Source organism: Dendropsophus ebraccatus, chromosome 15 (genome assembly GCF_027789765.1).
Source record: "Dendropsophus ebraccatus isolate aDenEbr1 chromosome 15, aDenEbr1.pat, whole genome shotgun sequence".
NCBI classification, from domain to species: Eukaryota; Metazoa; Chordata; class Amphibia; order Anura; family Hylidae; genus Dendropsophus; species Dendropsophus ebraccatus.
In genome coordinates, this window is record NC_091468.1 from 58,237,002 (window position 1) to 58,254,068 (window position 17,067).

The 17,067-nt window shown below is 52.3% G+C and overlaps 1 protein-coding gene across 2 annotated transcripts in view; it reads right to left on the bottom strand.

Moving 5' to 3' along the window:
* MDGA1 (MAM domain containing glycosylphosphatidylinositol anchor 1) overlaps positions 1 to 17,067 on the bottom strand; it is a 217,871-nt gene that overhangs the window by 8,999 nt on the left and 191,805 nt on the right. The window lies entirely within an intron of this gene.

The window sequence follows — 17,067 nt, forward strand, 5'->3', positions numbered from 1 at the left end:
GGATCAGCCCTCTGTGTATTAAAATTGATACCAGTAGAGTGTAAGCTCCCGGGATCAGCCCTCAGTGTAATAATATGAATACCTGTAGTGTGTAAGCTCCTGGGATCAGCCCGCACTATATATATGAGGACCTGTAAAGCGTAAGCTCCTGGGTTCAGCTGTCAGTGTATATATATGAGGATGTACCAATATAGAGGGCTCTCTAGAAGCAGGTGGTGTGTTACAAACACTGTCAAGACATATGATTTGTGCACCTGTATAAATTGTACGTCAACATTTATTGCTTGAATCTATATATCATATTGATAGTAGGTCATCGCTGTAAAAAACCTAGTAAGGTAAACCTAATAGTAGAAAGCAGTCTATATGCATAGGAAATACATAAAAATCACATATAAATGCCTAACTAGTATAAAGATAAAAATGGATAAAATCTATAAGATAAAATAAAAATTGTGTGTATATGGAGCCTAGTGAGGTTGCCTGCGCCGGGCCCAGCGCAGGCAGCTCACCTAGATGTATTTAGCAGTAGTCCCGAATCAAGAAGTCTGGCATAGGCTCGTATCGCTGGATGGCCGTTGGAATAATTATATTAGTGTCCTAGTGAGACAGCTTACTTTTCAGATCATACACTTTGGGTGAGATAAGGTGCTATAAATGACAAATGGTGGAATGTCCACCTCTCACCCTGCCGGCGGTAGCTCCCACGGTCCAATATAGTATTGTAGCGGCGGTCCAAGTCTCAGTCAGTGCGGCTTCTATGCAATCCGTGCAGTTGAGATCTGATTCAGCACAGTGGGTTGTCTCATGCTGTTTGCAGCATCCACATGCATGTGAGCGCGCGCTCTTGTTAACTGCCGCTTGGTTTGAATGTCCAGGCAGATACGGCTTGAGTTCGGGATATAATCAGTAAATGATAAAAAGGCTAAAGGATAACAGAGCCTTTTTATCATTTACTGATTATATCCCGAACTCAAGCCGTATCTGCCTGGACATTCAAACCAAGCGGCAGTTAACAAGAGCGCGCGCTCACATGCATGTGGATGCTGCAAACAGCATGAGACAACCCACTGTGCTGAATCAGATCTCAACTGCACGGATTGCATAGAAGCCGCACTGACTGAGACTTGGACCGCCGCTACAATACTATATTGGACCGTGGGAGCTACCGCCGGCAGGGTGAGAGGTGGACATTCCACCATTTGTCATTTATAGCACCTTATCTCACCCAAAGTGTATGATCTGAAAAGTAAGCTGTCTCACTAGGACACTAATATAATTATTCCAACGGCCATCCAGCGATACGAGCCTATGCCAGACTTCTTGATTCGGGACTACTGCTAAATACATCTAGGTGAGCTGCCTGCGCTGGGCCCGGCGCAGGCAACCTCACTAGGCTCCATATACACACAATTTTTATTTTATCTTATAGATTTTATCCATTTTTATCTTTATACTAGTTAGGCATTTATATGTGATTTTTATGTATTTCCTATGCATATAGACTGCTTTCTACTATTAGGTTTACCTTACTAGGTTTTTTACAGCGATGACCTACTATCAATATGATATATAGATTCAAGCAATAAATGTTGACGTACAATTTATACAGGTGCACAAATCATATGTCTTGACAGTGTTTGTAACACACCACCTGCTTCTAGAGAGCCCTCTATATTGGTACATACTCATTTATTCATTTATATCCTGTGAGCGCTGGGAATAGTGGTGCACTCGAAGGGGGTGGACTCCATTCGTAGGGGTTAGGTGTAGCAGACCTTTACTATTTTTTGTATATATATGAGGACCTGTAGAATGTAAGCTCCTGGGATCAGCCCTCACTATATATATGAGGACCTGTAGAGTGTAAGCTCCTGGGATCAGCCCTCAGTGTAATAATATGAATACCTGTAGTGTGTAAGCTCCTGGGATCAGCCAGCACTATATGTTTGAGGACCTGAAGAGTGTAAGCTCCTGGGATCAGCCAGCACTATATGTTTGAGGACCTGAAGAGTGTAAGCTCCTGGGATTAGCCCTTGCTAAATATAAGAGGACCTGTAGAGTGCAAGCTCCTGGGTTCAGCCCTCAGTGTATATATATATGAGGACCTGTAGAGTGTAAGCTCCTGGGATCAGCCCTCACTATATATATATGAGGGCCTGTAGAGTGTAAGCTCCTGGGATTAGCCCTTGCTAAATATAAGAGGACCTGTAGAGTGCAAGCTCCTGGGTTCAGCCCTCAGTGTATATATATATAAGGACCTGTAGAGTGTAAGCTCCTGGGATCAGCCCTCACTATATATATATGAGGGCCTGTAGAGTGTAAGCTCCTGGGATCAGCCCTCAGTATGTATGTATATATATATATATATATATATATATATATACACGAGAACCTGTAGTGTGTAAGCTCCTGAGATCAGCCCTCTGTATATATATGAGGACCTGTAGGGTGTAAGCTTCTGGGATCACCCTTCACCATGTATCCATAGTGCAACACTTTACGTCACTGCTGTAATGAGCTGATACCTTTGTTACAATGTTACCAGTTTGGCCCCAGCCCCTCTCTGACTGATCTATTGGGGCATCAGACATTTCATCTACAATGAATCATCTGCTGAAATTTCATTAAAAAAAAACATCAAGGAGATGAGCTGAGGAAATCCTGTCATGTGGGGAAATCGGAGGCGACACTTCATCCTTATCGATCTCTGTCGGTGAAGACACCTCATTAGACATGGCTGCTGTGACCTCCAGGGAACTCAATGCAGCTTGTTTGATGTGTTGGCTTCCAGTATGCGTGTGGGCTGTCATGTGGACATAGAAAGGTGATGTCAGGAGAGCAAGGTGATGTCAGGAGATGCCTGTAGTATGTGGGCTGTCATTCTGTGCATACTAATCCATACAGATTGGGACAACAAAGGGAAGTGACATAAGAGCAGCAGGTATAAGGTGGGCAGAACAGAAGAGGAAGAGACAGCTGGTGGGGTTTATGTTTTCTTGAATGTAGGTGGGTGACCGGGAGACAAGAGAGGGCTAGTAGAGAGGTGGTGACCGGGAGACAGGAGAGGGCTAGTAGAGAGGTGGTGACCAAGAGACAGGAGAGGGCTAGTAGAGAGGTGGTGACTGGGAGACAGGAGAGGGCTAGTAGAGAGGTGGTGACCGGGAGACAGGAGAGGGCTAGTAGAGAGGTAGTGACTGGGAGACCAGCTCCAGTAATAATAATAATATCTATTCTATAGCGCCAACAGATTTCATACACAGTAAAGAGGTTACAATTACATATCATAAAATTAAATTGGAATAAAAAAAATACATCATAAATACGAGACCTGCTTGCAAGAGAGTACAGACTACGAACTGGGGGTGACACGAGGCAAAAGTGCTTTATTTGCCCCTGGTCCAGCCATTGTTTATAGAAGGAGCTGGATAAGCTAGTTTCACGCCAATATCTTGTTACAGGTAAAACGTATAAAGTGCATGGAGCCGTCGAAAATATAGTAGAAAGTAAGGAGACAATAGAAGGAGGGAACAAGATTAGGGAATGTTATAAGCGCACCAAAAGAAATTAGTCTTTAGGGCATGCATAAAACTGTGGGTGTTGGAAATAAGTTTGAGGTTTTTTGGTAGGGCATTCCAGAGAACTGGTGCAGCACAAGAGAAGTCTTCAAGACGAGAGTGTGAGGTTCTGATTATGGAAGATGTTAGTGTAAGATCATTAGCAGAACACAGAGCACGGGAAGGATAGCAGGTTTGTGGTGTCCTACCCTTTGCAAAAGTCTGTACTTTTTCTTATTATGGTAGAGGTAGTATTAGGAGTTGACCACTAGATGCCACTGTATTATGTATTGATGTATGGAAGCTGCACAGCTGAATGATCGCAAAGGGTTATTGTGTTTATGTGTACCAGAATCTGTGAACCAGTAGGATTTTTGCTTTCTTCTTTCCTATCACCTCTTCTCTCTATTCTTCTATTGCACTCTGTTCACCCAATCACAGCGCACTATACACGCTGTAGAGGTAGTTAGTCCTTTGGGTGGGGGAGGAGCAAGAGCTTTTTGTTTGGGACAGTGTGGAGGAAAGACGCAAGCTAGATAGCTCTCAACACCAGACCCTCTGCAAGGGTCCCCGTAGGTCAGTCTTAGCCAGTGCCCTGCATGGGTAGGACGCACAAAAGCACACTGTCACACAAGTCACAGTGCAGGACAGTATCCGCCATAGAGCTAAAGAGCTGGGAACTGATCTGGGTGGAGCAAAGTTGCAGTAAGCCTATGAACTCCATCTTGCAGCGCGGGTGTCAGCAGGGAACCCTCAGCATTCTGCTCAACCCAGGTAACAAGGTCTGGGACCTGTGTCACCCATTAGTACGGTTTGGCCAACGCTAGTGGGCATGAGGTGGTGTGAAGACTAAAGCAAGGGTCAATAAACAGGCATAGGTGTTCTTCTTCTTCTTCTACAAGTCTTCTATTATATCCTCCAACCTCCCGGCAGAGCACATTACTACATGGGTTGGCATCCTCCTCTCTGCTACTCTACCTCAACAAAGCTCTACCAACACAACTATCTCCTACTCAGTACTTATCCCACAGATCTGGTTGTCTTATGTGCAAGTTTATTGGAACTTTTGTCAAGTGTCTATCAAAGATCTTCTGTATTACCTGCTGCACATTTACAAGTAGTAAACCAATTCAACGTTATCTCAGAGTCTGTGATTATTCATCACCACCTGCACAGCATATACACCAAAACCTTGGGACATCTCCCCTTTCTGTGGGTGGCGGGTCCTATTATCCGGGGAGGGTCATTACACCGATCTGGCCACCTGTGACTACATCATCTGTGACATTATCCCAAGGGACCCGATAGCAACCCGACAGGACCACAGGGGAAAAGGGTACAACTGCTCTTACACACTAAAAGCAGGCGTACCATCCCACCTGTGTGCCCACCAGAAACTGGCATCACGTGACAACACAATAAGGTCCGGCTGTATCTTGGCCATCCACCACCGGAGTGGTGTCACACTACATCACCTAGCAAGTGACCGGCTGTCACACAGCAATAACACCATCCGGGGGCTCACCACAGCTTGAGATGAGGGAGGAAATGTATGGAGGGGCAGAGTTATGGGGAGCTTTATGGATGAGGAGTTTAAACTGAATTCTGGACTTAATGGGTAACCAGTGCAGTGAATGGCACAGGGGGAGACTTCAGTGTAAGGGCTGGAGAGGAAGATGAGCCTGGCTGCTGCATTTAGAATAGACTGGAGAGGGGAGAGCTTAGCGAAAGGAAGACCGATTAGTAGGGAGTTACAGTAGTCAAGACGGGAATGGATCAGGGCAAGTCTAGCATAACCCCGAGACATTGAGCTTGATGCACAGGAGTGATGCTTGTACCGCAGACTGAATACAAGAAGTTCATTTTTAGAAAGGATGAGTTTGAGAAATAGAGAGGTCATAGTGTTAGAGAGAGTGGATAGACTGTCACTAGTGTTTTGCAGGAAGGCAGGGGTGATGTCACGGGAAGAAGTTTATAACTGGGTGTCATCAACATAAAGATGGTATTGAAGACCAAACCTACTGATGGTCTGTCTGATGGGGGCTGTATGGAGGGAGAAGAGGAGGGGACCCAGGACTGATTCCTGGGGAACCCCAACAGTAAGAGGTAGGGGACTGGAAGTAGAGCCAGAGAAGGATACACTGAAGGAGCGGTCAGAGAGGTAGGAAGAGAACCAAGAGAGAACAGAGTACTTGAGGCCAAGGGAGCGGAGCATAGAGAGGAGAAGCTGGTGGTCCACAGTGTCAAACACCGCTAAGAGATCCAGGAGAATCAGCAAGGCGTAGTTTCCTTGTGATTTGGCCTTCAGGAGATCGTTTGACACCTTGGTGAGAGCCGTTTCAGTTGAGTGGAGAGTTTGAAAACCAGACTGTAGTGGGTGAAGAAGAGAGTTATCGGTGAGATAGTGGGTTAGGCGAGAATAGACCAGACGTTCTAGGAGTTTAGAGATGAAGGGGAGATTGGAGACAGGTCGATAGTTGGCTGAAAAGGATGGGTCTAGAGAAGGTTTTTCCAGTAATTGGGTTATTACAGAATGTTTGGAGGAGGAGGGAAAAATACCAGAGGAGAGGGAGAGGTTGAATATTTTAGTGAGATGAGTTGTGACAGCAGGAGAGAGGGACTGGAAGAGGAGTGAGGGAATAGGGTCACTAGAGGAGGTAGTAGGACGAGAGGAGGAGAGGAGCTTGGAGACTTCTTCCTCTGTCACTGGGTCAAAAGCCGAGAGCGATGAGGAAGTGGGAGAAGGAATAGGATCTATGGGACTTTGGGGCTGGGAGGTGGGGTCTGAATTCTGGGCTTAAGAAGAGAGTTAAAGATGTCAAAAAGGTGCTTTAGGTTGTTGGACTGTGAGGAGGTGAGAGAGGTGAAGTAAGCTTGTTTGGCCAGATGAAGGGCTGAGTAGTAGGTTTTCAGAGTGAATTTATACTGACAGATATAGAGACGGGAGAGGGCTAGAAGAGAGGTAGAGACGGAGACACCAGCTCCAAGTACTGACAGATATAGAGACAGGAGGGGGCTAGAGGGCTAGTAGAGAGGTGGTGACCGGGAGACCAGCTCCAGTACTGACAGACATAGAGACAGGAGGGGGCTAGAGGGCTAGCAGAGAGCTGGTGACCAGGAGTCCAGCTCCAGTAGTGACAAAAATAAAGGCAGGAGAGGGTTAGAGGGCTAGGAGAGAGATGCTAAATGGCAGTCCAACCCCAGTACTGACCGATATAGAGACAGGAGGGGGCTAGTAGTAGAGAGGTGGTGACCTGGAGACCAGCTCCAGTACTGACAGACATAGAGGCGGGAAAGGGCTAGTAGAGAGGCGGAGACAGGGAGATCAGCTCTAGGATTGACTAATATAAAGATAGGAGAAGGCTAGAGGTGGTGATTGAGAGTCCAGGTAACTTAGCTACTTCCCCTCCATGACTGAGATGGAGGAACAATGGATTGGTGGTGGAAAGCGGCATTATATTCTTCTATGTAGGTGGTGACCAGAAGTCCAGAAGATTCTGCCTTCACAACTATTCCAGTACTACTTGGAAAAGCAGCTCTGAAGCACAAACTGCAACTAGAGACATAGGGGGGCATTTATTAAGTCCGGCGTTTTTTACGCCGGACTTATAAATGCCCCCGCAGCTCCGGCGCTACGGAGATTTATGTAGAGGCGGACTGCCTCTACATAAATCCCGTGCGCGCCGGTGCGCACCGCCGAAAACCTACGCCAGCTGAGGATTGGAGTAGGTTTTCGGCGTACATTTGGGCGGAACAGATGGTAAATCGCGCGGACTCTGAGTCCGCGCCCTCCGTTCCGCCCACTACACGCCCCCTTTCCACCCCCCTGGCGTACTCGGCGGAAAGTGCCGATTTGCGAATATTTTATTCGCAAATCGGGCATTTGCGAATAAGAAAAAATGCAAATCGGCACTTTACGCCGAAAATCATCTGTTCGCCGGATGATACATGTGGCCCATAGTGAGCTGAGAGCAGAGGAGCAATGAGACTACAATACTGTTACTCCTCCCTGCAATGATCCATTCCTGGGGGTTCAGTCACTGCCAGTGCCAGGTGGGATCTGGCAGAGTCTACACTGCTGCTGCAGCATATGATCCTCACATCTATATTACAGAAAGAAATAATAATGAATGTCCCTGATCTGCGTCCCTGGTGCTGCCGTGCCGCTCCTGCATTATTTAGTACCTTAGATTAATGTTCAGTTCAGACCTCAGTAGCCAAACAGTGAATCACCCGAGGCCGGGGTGGACGAGCGAGGGTGGAACGTGGAGGAGCCTGCTGCACCGAGGTGTAACGCCTGGAGTAGTGGATCCACTGGACCGTCACCAGCGATAGCACTGACCTCACCAGGGAGCGGAGTCTAAGGGGCTGCTGGTTTTCACCAGAGCCCGCCGCAAGGCGGGATGGACTTGCTGCGGCAGGCGACCCCCAGGTCGCTACCCCTGGCTTGGTTGCTAGTGACGGCAGGGGAGGCGTGACAGGAGCAGTAGGCAGGAGATGGTGCTGGCAGAGGTCTGTAGGCGTAACCGCAGGTGACAGGCTGAACACAGGAGCAATGAAGAGACAGGGGAGCAGGAACCAGGAACAAGGACTAGGGACCAGGTAGCGTATAGGTATCAGGAACAACAGGGGGCTGGGCCAAACGCTATGGGAAGCATGTAGAGGCTCCAACCCAAGGGACAGGGCATGCTGGGATTTATAGGGAGTGATTGGTGCAACTAATCAATTAAGGGCGGACTGGCCCTTTAAATCTGAGACAGCCGACACGCGTGCGCCCTAGGAGGCGGGGACGCGCGCGCCGGCCGGCACAGACGGAGACAGGAGCGGAGGAGAGGTGAGGCGCCCCCAGGGGCCGAGCTAGCAGCAGCGCCGGGTCCCTGTACAAGGACCCCGGCGGCTGCATGGGGCAGGAGGAGGTCGCGGCGGCGGCCCGGAACACGGGACGCCGCCGCGGCCGTGACAGTACCCCCCCCTTTGGCCTCCCCCTCTTTCTTGCCTGCAGAAGGAGGCATCAGGCAAATCTTGGTATTCCGCCGGTAGGCCGGACAAAGGCTTGGCGGGCTCGGGTGACAACATAGAGTGCTTGGGCTGAGGTGACCTCAGACACTGGTTGGAACAGTCCTGACCCCAACTGAGAATCTTCCCGGTTCTCCAGTCCAGTTTAGGGGCATGTAATTGCAGCCAAGGGAGTCCCAGGAGGATGGTGGAAGAAGAATGGGGCAGGACGTAGAAGGAGATCTTTTCCAGATGTGAAGTGCCCACCTGGAGGACTAGAGGTGCGGTCTGGTAGTGCACATGGTCGGTAAGAATCTCGCCCGTGACCGAGGAGATAGTCAGGGGTCTGGCTAGTGGGGTCACGGGTAGCCGCCATCTCTGGACCAATGTAGCTGCAATAAAATTGCCTGCTGACCCAGAATCGAAAAAGGCAGTAGTCTGGTGAGTTTGTCCTGAGGGTGTCTGGATGGAAACTGGCACAGACAAACTTGGAGAGGTGGCATTCACACTTAGGGAGACCTCTCCCACCGGACCTAGGTGCTGGCGTTTCCCGGACGCTTGAGGACGTTGGGGACATCTCAGCCGAAAGTGATCCGAACCACCGCAGTAGAGGCAGAGATTCAGCTCCAGACGACGAATTCTTTCATCAGGCGTCAGGTGAGCCCGTTCCACCTGCATAGGAATCTCAGGAGTCGGCTGGGACACCGGAACGTCAGGATTCTGGAAGACCGGCGCCAGCTGGTGATGGCAACGGGACAGGCTTAGTCGCCGTTCATGCCAGACCTCCTCCTCTCTCTCAGAAAAACGAGTGTCGACCCTGGTGGCCAGTAGGATGAGTTTGTTCAGGGAGGTAGGTAGGTCTCGGGCGGAAAGCACGTCTCTCACCCGACTGGACAGGCCCTTCTTGAAGGTGGCTATTAGAGCGGCCTCATTCCAGTCTAATTCTGCCACCAGGGTGCGGAACTGGATGGCGTAGTCACCAACAGAGGAAGTTCCTTGGGATAGGTTGAGGAGAGCAGTCTCAGCCGAAGACGCACGGGCAGGTTCCTCAAAGACGGAGCGAAACTCGACTAGGAAGGTTCGGAGATTGGCAGCAACAGGATCATCTCGGTCCCACAGCGGCGTGGCCCAGGCCAGAGCTCTACCCTCCAATAGGCTGATGATGAAAGCCACTTTAGAGCGCTCGGTGGAAAACTGACTACTTAAAAGTTCAATATGCATGGTGCACTGAGTCAGGAATCCTCTGCACAACTTGGAGTCACCAGAGTATTTGCTTGGGAGAGCCAGTCGAAGTGTAGAAAAAGCAGCAGGAGGTGGTGTGCGCTGGGCTGTAGTATGCTGCTGTAAGGCGGCAGTGAGTTGCTGGATCTGCTGTGACTGTTGCTGGATTTGTTGAGCCTGTTGGGCGATCACTCGGGCTATGTCACGGATATCAGGCACCTCGCCGGGATCCATGGTTGGAGCCTACTGTAACGCCTGGAGTAGTGGATCCACTGGCCCGTCACCAGCGATAGCACTGACCTCACCAGGGAGCGGAGTCTAAGGGGCCGCTGGTTTTCACCAGAGCCCGCCGCAAGGCGGGATGGACTTGCTGCGGCAGGCGACCCCCAGGTCGCTACCCCTGGCTTGGTTGCTAGTGACGGCAGGCGAGGTGTGACAGGAGCAGTAGGCAGGAGATGGTGCTGGCAGAGGTCTGTAGGCGTAGGTGACAGGCTGAACACAGGAGCAATGAAGAAACAGGGGAGCAGGAACCAGGAACAAGGACTAGGGACCAGGTAGCGGATAGGTATCAGGAACAACAGGGGGCTGGGCCAAACGCTATGGGAAGCATGTAGAGGCTCCAACCCAAGGGACAGGGCATGCTGGGATTTATAGGGAGTGATTGGTGCAACTAACCAATTAAGGGCGGACTGGCCCTTTAAATCTGAGACAGCCGGCGCGCGCGCGCCCTAGGAGGCGGGGACGCGCGCGCCGGCCGGCACAGACGGAGACAGGAGCGGAGGAGAGGTGAGGCGCCCCCAGGGGCCGAGCTAGCAGCAGCGCCGGGTCCCTGCACAAGGACCCCGGCGGCTGCATGGGGCAGGAGGAGGTCGCGGCGGCGACCCGGAACACGGGACGCCGCCGCGGCCGTGACACAAGGGCACCTGTATACACCGCTGTTCTGGAAGAACATGCTGCACCAGGACATCTGCGCCTGCACCAACCTCGCCAGCGCCAGTGCACACCCACCATCCTGAGGAATGTACTGCACTGAGGTCACCTGCACACACCCACCATGACCCTGGAGGAGCATTCTGCACTGAGGTCACCTGCACACACCCACCATGACCCTGGAGGAGCATTCTGCACTGAGGTCACCTGCACACACCCACCATGACACTGGAGGAGCATTCTGCACTGAGGTCACCTGCACACACCCACCATGACCCTGGAGGAGCATTCTGCACTGAGGTCACCTGCACACACCCACCATGACCCTGGAGGAGCATTCTGCACTGAGGTCACCTGCACACACCCACCCGGGCCCTGGAGGAGCATGCTGCACTGAGGTCACATACAAACACCCATCCTGGCCCTGGAGAAACATGCTGCACTGAGGTCACATACAAACACCCATCCTGGCCCTGGAGAAACATGCTGCACTGAGGATCCCTGCACACATCCACCCCGACCCTGGAGGTGCGTGCTGCACTGAGATCACCTGTGCACACCCGCCATCCTGGAGAAGCATGCTGCACTGAGATCACCTGTGCACACCCGCCATCCTGGAGAAGCATGCTGCACTGAGATCACCTGTGCACACCGGCCATCCTGGAGAAGCATGCTGCACTGAGATCACCTGTGCACACCGGCCATCCTGGAGAGGCATGCTGCACTGAGGTCACATACAAACACCCATCCCGGCCCTGGAGGAGCATGCTGCACTGATGTCACCTGCACACACCCACCGGCCCTGGAGGAGCATGCTGCACTGAGGTCACATAAAAACAGCCATCTTGGCCCTGAAGGAGCATGCTGCACTGAGGTCACATACAAACACCCATCCTGGCCCTGGAGGAGCATGCTGCACTGAGGTCACATACAAACACCCATCCTGGCCCTGGAGGAGCATGCTGCACTGAGGATCCCTGTGCACACCCGCCATCCTGGAGAAGCATGCTGCACTGAGATCACCTGTGCACACCGGCCATCCTGGAGAAGCATGCTGCACTGAGATCACCTGTGCACACCCGCCATCCTGGAGAAGCATGCTGCACTGAGGTCACCTGCACACACCCACCCCGACCCTAGAGGAGCATGCTGCACTGAGGTCACCTGCACACACCCACCCCGACCCTAGAGGAGCATGCTGCACTGAGGTCACCCGCACCTTATGCAGCAGAAGAATCTTTGAGCCCCTTGGACACTACACCCCAGGTTTAACTACTTCCCCAATCATCCTGTGCTCTTGATCTTTTTACATTTTCGGCATTTATGTCTTCAATTTAGAGGGAAATGAACCAAGAAGACCCCCCCCCCCGCCATTTCTGTCAGTCGACCCCACCTTCTCCTCTCCCCATGGTACCTGCGCTACCCTCTGCTCCTCTATTTTATTCATGTTGCCCCCCTCCCCCGTGATATCCACCCCCCCATGTTATTTGTATCCCCCATGTCATTTATGTCGCGATGACCTCCCCTCCTTCCGTGTTATCTACGTTCCACTGTGCTATCTGTGTCACCCCAAACTCCCCTTTCCACACGTTATCCATGTCACCCCCTCCACTCCCCCCATGTTATCCTCATTCCCTCCATTGTTATCTGTGCTCCCCGTGTTATCTACATCCCTCCCTTTGCCCTTGCTATCCCCATCCTTCCCCCCACCCATGTTATCTGCGTCCCCCATGTTTACCTGCGTGCCCCTCCCTTTCCCCATGTTAAACGTGCCCCTCCCCTGTGTTATCTGCATCCCCTGGTGTTATCCAAATCCCTCCTCTCACTGTGTTATCCACACTTCCTCTCCCTTCCCAGTGTTATCCGCATTCCCTTTCCTCTCCCCGTGTTATCCGCACTCCCTCTCCCTTCCATGTGTTATCCGCACTCCCTCTCCCTTCCTCGTGTTATCCGCACTCCCTCTCCCTTCCCGGTGATATTCGCACTCCCTCTCCCCTCGCTGTGTTATCTGCACTCCCTCTCCCCTCCCCACGTTATCCGCGCTCCATCTGCTCTCCCCGTGTTATCCGCACTTCCTCTCCTCTCCCCATGTTATCCGCACTTCCTCTCCTCTCCCCTTGTTATCCGCACTCCCTCTCCTCATGTTATCCGCACTCCCTCTCCCTTGTTATCCGCACTCCCTCTCCTCATGTTATCCGCACTCCCTCTCTCTTGTTATCTGCACTCCCTCTCCTCATGTTATCAGCACTCCTCCCTTGTTATCCGCACTCCCTCTCCCTTCCCCATGTTATCCGCACTCCCTCTCCCTTCCCCGTGTTATCCGCACTCCCTCTCCTCTCCCCATGTTATCCGCACTCCCTCTCCCTTCCCTATGTTATCCGCACTCCCTCTCCTCATGTTATCCGCACTCCCTCTCCTCATGTTATCTGCACTCCCTCTCCTCATGTTATCCGCACTCCCTCTCCTCATGTTATCCGCACTCCCTCTCCTCATGTTATCCGCACTCCCTCTCCCTTCCCTATGTTATCGGCACTCCCTCTCCCTTCCCTATGTTATCCGCACTCCCTCTCCCTTCCCTATGTTATCCGCACTACCTCTCCTCATGTTATCCGCACTCCCTCTCCCTTCCCTGTGTTATCCGCACTCCCTCTCCTCTACCCGTGTTATCCGCACTCTCTCTCACTTGTTATCTGCACTCCCTCTCCTCTCCCCATGTTATCTGCACTCCCTCTCCCTTCCCTATGTTATCCGCACTCCCTCTCCCTTCCCTATGTTATCCGCACTCCCTCTCCCCTCCCTATGTTATCCGCACTCATTCTCCCTTCCCTGTGTTATCCGCACTCCCTCTCATGTTATCCGCACTCCCTCTCCTCATGTTATCCGCACTCCCTCTCCCTTGCCTGTGTTATCCGCACTCCCTCTCCCTTCCCTATGTTATCCACACTCCCTCTCCCCTCCCTATGTTATCCGCACTCATTCTCCCTTCCCTGTGTTATCCGCACTCCCTCTCCTCATGTTATCCGCACTCCCTCTCCCTTGCCTGTGTTATCCGCACTCTCTCTCCTCTCCCCGTGTTATCCGCACTCCCTCTCCCTTCCCCGTGTTATCCGCACTCTCTCTCACTTGTTATCCGCACTCCCTCTCCCCATGTTATCTGCACTCCCTCTCCCTTCCCCATGTTATCCGCACTCCCTCTCCCTTCCCTATGTTATCTGCACTCCCTCTCCCTTCCCTATGTTATCCGCACTCCCTCTCCTCATGTTATCCGCACTCCCTCTCCTCATGTTATCCGCACTCCCTCTCCTCATGTTATCCGCACTCCCTCTCCCTTCCCTGTTATCCGCACTCCCTCTCCTCTCCCTGTGTTATCTGCACTCCCTCTCCCTTCCCCATGTTATCCGCACTCCCTCTCCTCTCCCCATGTTATCCGCACTCCCTCTCCTCATGTTATCCGCACTCCCTCTTCATGTTATCCGCACTCCCTCTTCATGTTATCCGCACTCCCTTTCCCTTGTTATCCGCACTCCCTTTCCCTTGTTATCCGCACTCCCTCTTCCTTCCATGTGTTATCCGCACTCCCTCTCCTCATGTTATCCGCACTCCCTCTCCCCATGTTATCCGCACTCCCTCTCCCCATGTTATCCGCACTCCCTCTCCCTTGTTATCCGCACTCCCTCTCTCTTCCCCGTGTTATCCGCACTCCCTCTCCCCATGTTATCCGCACTCCCTCTCCCTTGTTATCCGCACTCCCTCTCCCTTGTTATCCACACTCCCTCTCCCTTCCCCGTGTTATCCGCACTCCCTCTCCCCATGTTATCCGCACTCCCTCTCCCTTGTTATCCGCACTCCCTCTCCCTTGTTATCCGCACTCCCTCTCCCTTGTTATCCGCACTCCCTCTCCCTTGTTATCCGCACTCCCTTGTTATCCGCACTCCCTCTCCCTTCCCCGTGTTATCCGCACTCCCTCTCCTCATGTTATCCGCACTTCCTCTCTTCCTGTTATCCGCACTCCCTCTCCTCATGTTATCCGCACTCCCTCTCCCTTGTTATCCGCACTCCCTCTCCCTTCCCCGTGTTATCCGCACTCCCTCTCCCTTCCCCGTGTTATCCGCACTCCCTCTCCCTTCCCCGTGTTATCCGCACTCCCTCTCCCTTCCCCGTGTTATCCGCACTCCCTCTCCTCATGTTATCCGCACTTCCTGTCTTCCTGTTATCCGCACTCCCTCTCCTCATGTTATCCGCACTCCCTCTCCTCATGTTATCCGCACTCCCTCTCCTCATGTTATCCGCACTCCCTCTCCTCATGTTATCCGCACTCCCTCTCCTCATGTTATCCGCACTCCCTCTCCTCATGTTATCCGCACTCCCTCTCCCTTGTTATCCGCACTCCCTCTCCTCATGTTATCCGCACTCCCTCTCCCTTGTTATCCGCACTCCCTCTCCTCATGTTATCCGCACTCCCTCTCTCTTGTTATCTGCACTCCCTCTCCTCATGTTATCAGCACTCCTCCCTTGTTATCCGCACTCCCTCTCCCTTCCCCATGTTATCCGCACTCCCTCTCCCTTCCCCGTGTTATCCGCACTCCCTCTCCTCTCCCCATGTTATCCGCACTCCCTCTCCCTTCCCTATGTTATCCGCACTCCCTCTCCTCATGTTATCCGCACTCCCTCTCCTCATGTTATCTGCACTCCCTCTCCTCATGTTATCCGCACTCCCTCTCCTCATGTTATCCGCACTCCCTCTCCTCATGTTATCCGCACTCCCTCTCCCTTCCCTATGTTATCGGCACTCCCTCTCCCTTCCCTATGTTATCCGCACTCCCTCTCCCTTCCCTATGTTATCCGCACTACCTCTCCTCATGTTATCCGCACTCCCTCTCCCTTCCCTGTGTTATCCGCACTCCCTCTCCTCTACCCGTGTTATCCGCACTCTCTCTCACTTGTTATCTGCACTCCCTCTCCTCTCCCCATGTTATCTGCACTCCCTCTCCCTTCCCTATGTTATCCGCACTCCCTCTCCCTTCCCTATGTTATCCGCACTCCCTCTCCCCTCCCTATGTTATCCGCACTCATTCTCCCTTCCCTGTGTTATCCGCACTCCCTCTCATGTTATCCGCACTCCCTCTCCTCATGTTATCCGCACTCCCTCTCCCTTGCCTGTGTTATCCGCACTCCCTCTCCCTTCCCTATGTTATCCGCACTCCCTCTCCCCTCCCTATGTTATCCGCACTCATTCTCCCTTCCCTGTGTTATCCGCACTCCCTCTCCTCATGTTATCCGCACTCCCTCTCCTCATGTTATCCGCACTCCCTCTCCCTTGCCTGTGTTATCCGCACTCTCTCTCCTCTCCCCGTGTTATCCGCACTCCCTCTCCCTTCCCCGTGTTATCCGCACTCTCTCTCACTTGTTATCCGCACTCCCTCTCCCCATGTTATCTGCACTCCCTCTCCCTTCCCCATGTTATCCGCACTCCCTCTCCCTTCCCTATGTTATCTGCACTCCCTCTCCCTTCCCTATGTTATCCGCACTCCCTCTCCTCATGTTATCCGCACTCCCTCTCCTCATGTTATCCGCACTCCCTCTCCTCATGTTATCCGCACTCCCTCTCCTCATGTTATCCGCACTCCCTCTCCCCATGTTATCCGCACTCCCTCTCCCTTGTTATCCGCACTCCCTCTCCCTTGTTATCCACACTCCCTCTCCCTTCCCCGTGTTATCCGCACTCCCTCTCCCCATGTTATCCGCACTCCCTCTCCCTTGTTATCCGCACTCCCTCTCCCTTGTTATCCGCACTCCCTCTCCCTTGTTATCCGCACTCCCTCTCCCTTGTTATCCGCACTCCCTTGTTATCCGCACTCCCTCTCCCTTCCCCGTGTTATCCGCACTCCCTCTCCTCATGTTATCCGCACTTCCTCTCTTCCTGTTATCCGCACTCCCTCTCCTCATGTTATCCGCACTCCCTCTCCCTTGTTATCCGCACTCCCTCTCCTCATGTTATCCGCACTCCCTCTCCCTTGTTATCCGCACTCCCACTCCCTTGTTATCCGCACTCCCTCTCCCTTCCCCGTGTTATCCGCACTCCCTCTCCCTTCCCCGTGTTATCCGCACTCCCTCTCCCTTCCCCGTGTTATCCGCACTCCCTCTCCTCATGTTATCCGCACTTCCTGTCTTCCTGTTATCCGCACTCCCTCTCCTCATGTTATCCGCACTCCCTCTCCTCATGTTATCCGCACTCCCTCTCCTCATGTTATCCGCACTCCCTCTCCTCATGTTATCCGCACTCCCTCTCCTCATGTTATCCGCACTCCCTCTCCTCATGTTATCCGCACTCCCTCTCCTCATGTTATCCGCACTCCCTCTCCCT